At 33.7% G+C, this 6,435-nt stretch overlaps 2 pseudogenes; one reads left to right on the top strand and one right to left on the bottom strand.

Annotated features, from left to right (window-relative positions):
• The first annotated feature begins 2,055 nt into the window (after positions 1-2,055).
• On the top strand, positions 2,056-3,073 carry LOC143541120 (uncharacterized; annotated as a pseudogene).
• Positions 3,074-5,614: 2,541 nt separating this feature from the next.
• Positions 5,615-6,227, bottom strand: LOC143541119 (RING-H2 finger protein ATL80 pseudogene; annotated as a pseudogene).
• Between the last annotated feature and the right edge of the window lie 208 nt (positions 6,228-6,435).

The following is a 6,435-nucleotide window of genomic DNA, read 5'->3' as shown; positions in this document are numbered from 1 at the left end:
ATAACTAACACTTTAAGTACTTTTAGAACACCGTACACGAGTTAAATTAGCAGATCACTACCACAAAAAAAAGGGTTTTACATTAAGTATAATCCACCATCAAAGTACATATATATAACAACAAAACATGAATATGTGCACATGTGTAACACAAAGTTAAATGGATTCAATCACCAGACACATATATGTACGCAACTAACAATATCAATTGTGTTAACAATAATAAAACATAAGTTTGGCAAACCTTGGAGTTCACATATGTAACACATAATTTCATGGAATCAAACAACAAATACATATACATACCAGACAAACAACAAATACATATATGTATTCAATATATACAATAAGAATTAATCATAATATATATTTATTTATTAACCATAATATACATTAATTGCTCTCAACTAGGCAGTTTGATGGATAATCAGATACACAAGGTAGTAGAACTTGTTCGTGCCAGACAATTGCAAGCCACTCACCTGATTTGCTTATTGGTGGCTTTTGTTGCACTACTTAGACAGAGCATAAAGCGTGCTAATTTACCTACTAGAGATGAAATTTTACAACGACGAAATGTACGAGAAGAGATGTTACACAGCCTTTTATATGGTGGTAAATATCGTGACCTTATACGCATGAGTGAGAAAGCTTTTATGACATTGTGTGGTATCTTAAAGCGTGATGGTGGACTTCGACCTACTCAGCGCATGTCTGTTGAAGAGCAAGTTGCAAGTTTTTTACATGTTGTAGGTAACGATTTGAGAAATCGATTTACCTCTTGGTTATACCGTCATTCTGCATCAATAACTAGTCGGTGCCTCCATAGAGTTTTGCAAGCGATTATATCATTAGAAGATCGTTACATACAACAACCTAAAGGTGATATTGTCCCGACAGAAATTCAAGAGAAAAAGAGATTCTATCCTTTTTTTAAGGATTGCATCGGTGCAATTGACGGAACACATGTTCGTGTCAAAGTACCTAACAGGGATGCCCCTAGATATCGCGGTCGTAAGGGATACCCTACGATAAATGTGCTAGCTGCTTGTACATTTGACTTAAAGTTTACTTACGTGCTAACTGGATGGGAGGGCACAGCATCTGACTCAAGAATTATTAAAAATGCCTTGACTAGAGAAGATAAACTAGTTATTCCAACAGGTATTTTTTAAGCCAAGTTTAATTAATTGTGTAAATATTTGTTATAATACTAATTACAACATGTTTATAGGTAAATATTGTTTAGTAGACGCGGGTTTACCTCATACGAGTACCCTAATGACACCATATAGAGGTGTTAGGTATCATTTGAAAGAGTACTCCACTCGAGCCCCTCGGAATGAAAAGGAGTTGTTTAACCTTCGTCATGCATCATTACGTAACGCAATTGAACGAGCATTTGGTGTCTTGAAAAAAAGGTTTCCTATCATCAGAAGTACAACCGAACCATTTTACTCTTGCGAAACACAATCTGATATCTTTTTGGCATGTTGTATTTTACACAACTTTTTACTTGAGGAAGACCGTGACAAAGATCTTGAAGATGAGGTCATACAAGAGGTGTTAGATGGACCGCAAGAGGAAGAACGTCGAAATACAAGAGACATACGTGAGGGAAGTACCGAATACGAACAACTAAGGAACTCAATTGCAACAAACATGTGGACTAACTATATAATGTATCCAAACGATGAAATAGACATGTCAAAGTAGTTTTAGAATAGTAGATTTTAGTGTTTCATATTGGTTTTGTATTGACTGCTAAGTCTGTTATGATTTCAATTAATTGATGATTTTGGTTCTTTTTTTATTACTTGTGTGTGCATTTAGTAATTCTATTTAGCATAAGCAACTATTTACATATTTAAATATTCGAACTTTATTTATGTTACCATGTAGAAAACTACAATGAGCAAACACGAAGCAACCGTAAAGAAGGAAACACTAAAGTGGACGGAAAATATGGACAACGCATTCATACAAGCTATGATAACGCAAAAGGATAACGGCAATAGGGTTAATGGAACTTTGACCTCAACAGCATACGACAATATGGTGGAGGAGTTGAGCATAAAGTTCCAAATGAAGGTCTCCAAAAAACATTTGAAAAACCGATTAAAAACGTTGAAAGAACATTTTTCTCAATGGTACGATTTGTTTCGTGGAACCTCATTGAGTGGGTTCTCGTGGAATTTAACTACTCAATTAATTGAAGCAGAGGATGAAGTCTGGAAAAAGTTAATAGAGGTAAGCTTTAATTTAGGGGTGTTCTTTAGGTTTTTGGGTGGGTTATTCGTGTTCGGGCTTACCGTTCTTTCGGGTTGGTTGTATTTGGGTTTGGTTATATTGGGTCTTGGCTCACCGTGGTTGGAATTTGGTGTTCGGGTGCGGTTAAAAAAGCCTACCACTACTTTAATTATAAACATGAATATTTAGATTATCGATTATAAAACTAATTATCTTGTTTTTGTTAATAGTCGAAGCCTGAAGCTGAAGCATTGAAGACGAAGAAAGTCTCAAACTTTAATGAAATGATAAAACTTTTTGCAAAGGACAGGGCATCAGGGGCACAAGCTGAAACTGCTAAAGAGAGAAATGCTCGCTTCCAGAAGAATGGCGGAATTAACTTAGAAACAGTTCCAGAAGTGGATTCTTTTTGTGCTGTAAATGATGTAATATTGGAAAGCCAATACAATATTGATGATGATATTCAAGTTGTAAATGCTATGTCGTCTCTACCTGAGCAGTCTTCAAGTGCAAAGAAATGTAAGAGTAGAAAAAGAAAAGTTGAACAAGAGAATGAAGATTTAGCCTCTATGATTATGTGCAATGTTGGCAGTGTGGCTAATGCTCTTTTAGAAGGCAATAAAATATTAGAAAGAGTTTATCATCAAGAGTACACGGTGAAGAAATTTGCAATGCTTTGGAGCCAATGGGTTTGGAATCCCATGAAATACGAAGAGCTTTAAGGTACTTGGCGGCCAACCAATCAGATGCAAGGACATTATTTAGTTGTCCTCCTCAGATGCGATTAGATTTACTAAAATATATGATGGATTCAGGTAACTAAGCGAGCTTATGATGCATTTTATCTAGTTGAAGTTTTCTTTTTTAGTAACTTGGTACATTTATGACTTCAATTTATTTGTTGGTATTTTATTGTTTTGGGATTGTTTATGTTTTTGTTGCAACTCTGTTACTGCTATTATTTGTTACAGATTTTATTATTCACAGATGCATAGTGTGATTGCGTTTTTTATCCTTAAAGTTCGAGTCTGTTTTGATGCTAAATCACAGGTGTATATATGTTGTTTCAGTGACTATTTCATTGTTGATCTTGAAAAAATAACTCACGAGTCGAGCTCGAATTATAGAAAAAGAGCTTGTTATTTTTGTTTTTGTGATGAATTTTGTGTTTTACCTACTGTTACTGGTTATTATGTTACAGATTTGATGATTCACAAGTGCATTGCGTAATTTTTACCATTTTTTGATGTGCTTGAATATCACATTTATAAGCGATTTTTATGAATATTGCTGCATAAAATTGATAATTTTTACCAATTTAAGTTGTGATTTGGCAGGTTGACTAGGATTTAGTCAACTGTGATGTCAAGGCAATTACGCTTGTTTCAAATTTTAACTTTGTCGGGTTATTCCGGTTAACCCGTATAACAAAATTACATTCATTTACTGAACCGATTATCAAGCAAATTTAAAGATTGTGCTAGACATTAAATGTCATGGAAGCAATATCATATTCTGGATGTGCAGCAACCATCTAGATTCGTTTGAACATGTACATAAAGTCAAATGTTAAATTTTTTTTTTTGAAACTTATATGTTTTTTACATATACATTATTAATAGGTTTATAATTTATCTTTTGGATTACATCGAAACAGAAGGCAAGCGGGCAAATGTTAAAATTAAAGTTATAAGGCAAAATGAGTAAATTAATTTTTCAATATCTAGAAGAATAATCAAGTATCATACCAGTTGCAATCAATTCAACATAGTTGGAGAAGGTATGCTAGTAATGTTATAACATGGATTTTTTAATTATAATTTAACTTAAAGGGTATAATAGTAAAACTGTCATTTTCTTTTCTTTCATTTCAAACTTGGGAACACATAAAATGTTTAATTTTCTTTTCTTTTCTTTCCTTTTAATTAAACTCGAGAACACCAAATAAAATCTCATATTTTCCTTTCTTTTCTCTTTTAGTTTTCTTTCCTTTCTTTTCTTTCTTTAAATGAACTTGGGAACATAGTGTAAGGGTTTGAATTTGGGGAAAATCACTTAAGCGGTATTTGGAGAGAAATAGGGTGGAGGTTGATATTTTTATTTTGATTGAAAAATGACTCGCATATATGACACATTTTTTTTTTAATTTATGACAATGCTGGTTCAATGACGTACAAAGATGAGTATCATAAATCTTCTATTTTTTTTAAATATGACTTTTGTTAATACTCGCACAATTGGGCGTCATAAATCAACCTGTGTCATTGTACGCAGGTCATTAAAGACCTTTTTTCTAGTAATGTATATTTACCTTTTAGTCGCACGTCATCAAACAAAAACCATGACAGTTGATATATTTAGCCACACATATAAACTTTAACAACCAGCCTAACAGTTAGTAGCTTTAGTCAAACAAGCTAATATAAGTAGTCATATATGTTAGCTTGTAGCCACACTACAAAATAAATACTCGTTGTTGTTGGTCACATTTGGCCACACTAGTCAAGTGTGGCTAATAAATGACACACTTTTTCGTGATAAAGTGTGGTTGAAGGTTGTATATTTTGGTCAGATGAGTAAAATATCAAATAAATACTTTGGCAGTTGATCACAGTTGCCACCACTTCACTAGCATGGCTAGTATATGTAACGTTTTTTTTCTTTAATTGTGTCTATAGGTTATACTTTTTATCACATGAATCAAATACCGTGACAGTTGGTCACATTTTACTACACTCTATCCTAGTGAGGAGATTCAATGATATATTTATTTCTAAAAGTGTGGCTAAAGGTTTCGTACAAGTAAAATATGATTACACATTTTTTCTTTAGGTGTGGCTAAAGGTTTTGAAGTTAAATTGTTATACATTTGCTACACGAGTATATGAAAGGTGTGGCTTAATGGGTTTCAAAAATGTTAAATTTTACATATAGTCACGTTTTAAGCAAAAGTGTGGTAAGACAATTGTTTTTAAAAGACGTGACCGTAGTCCCTTTTTAATGCAGTGAATCCACTCACTCCCTACATCCATAAACCTTAATGATGTGTTGGCTTTTTATTCACTTATGTATCTTCTTTATTTTTATATTCAACAGAATAAACTAATACAATGTATAAATTTAATAACACACCTAACTGATGTATCTTCACTAGATATAAAGTTAGTAAACAATGATATCTGACAATCTGAAGACTTAAATAATCATGACATGGTACCCACAAAAATTGCTAATTTAATTATTTTCTTCAAAATTAGCAAGGTACTTTTTCCTTATAATATATATATATATATATAGTTCAAAAAGTCACAACAAAATATACACAAGGTTACTTTTGGTTTATTATGTGAACTACTTAACTTGCTTAACTTTCTTGTACTAATTTATTATTTGAACTAGAACCACCATTGTGTTGTTTGCCCTCTACCAACACAGCTTTTCCGGCTATAGTTATCGGGAACTTAACGCAACTTTCGCATTTATTAATCACCACAGTCTGTCTACACGAGGGACACGACGAGTGAGAATCAAGCCACTTATCGATACATTCGATGTGAAAACTGTGTTCGCACTGGGGCAACACTCGGACCTCATCTCCATCCGCATACTCCACCAAACATATCACACAATCTTCACCCTTTTCTTCCTTAGCCAAAATATATGTGAACTTTGGGATCTCCTCAACGAGCTTCTTCTCGATTCCTTTATTAGCTGTTGAGGATTGGGCTGATACCCGATTGGCTAGTGATCTTCGCTGAAGCCATGTGCAGTAAGACACGGCTATTAATCCTACAATACAAACCAAAGCACATAATATAGCAGCAAGGATGAAGGTGAACTCGGCTTGAACGGCGGCTTCATGAGGCGATTCTGCCAAAGTGGATAGGAATCTGTGTGGACGGGTCATTGCACTTTCAAGTAATTTTGTTAATGTGTGTGTGTGTTCTTTATTTGGTAAGGTGAGTGTGAGAATTTGAGAGGGTTAAGTTGAGGTATATATAGGTGGAGGATGGTCACTTCTTATTAACAAGTCTGAAGCTGTAGTCAACGTGGCTATGTGCTTTTTCATTTGGAAAGCAAAGTTTTTTCAAAGAAATCAAAAGTACCCATTATGTCAATGCACTTTTTTTTATAAAAATGAATAACTAAACAAAAAGACCACGTTTAACACAAGAGGCCAATAAA

Source organism: Bidens hawaiensis, unplaced genomic scaffold, assembly GCF_021521415.1.
Source record: "Bidens hawaiensis isolate Kalapana, Puna unplaced genomic scaffold, B.hawaiensis_p1.1 tig00012470_1, whole genome shotgun sequence".
NCBI classification, from domain to species: Eukaryota; Viridiplantae; Streptophyta; class Magnoliopsida; order Asterales; family Asteraceae; genus Bidens; species Bidens hawaiensis.
The sequence above is the reverse complement of the archived record's forward strand: the minus strand, read 5'-3'. Positions and strand labels throughout refer to the sequence as shown.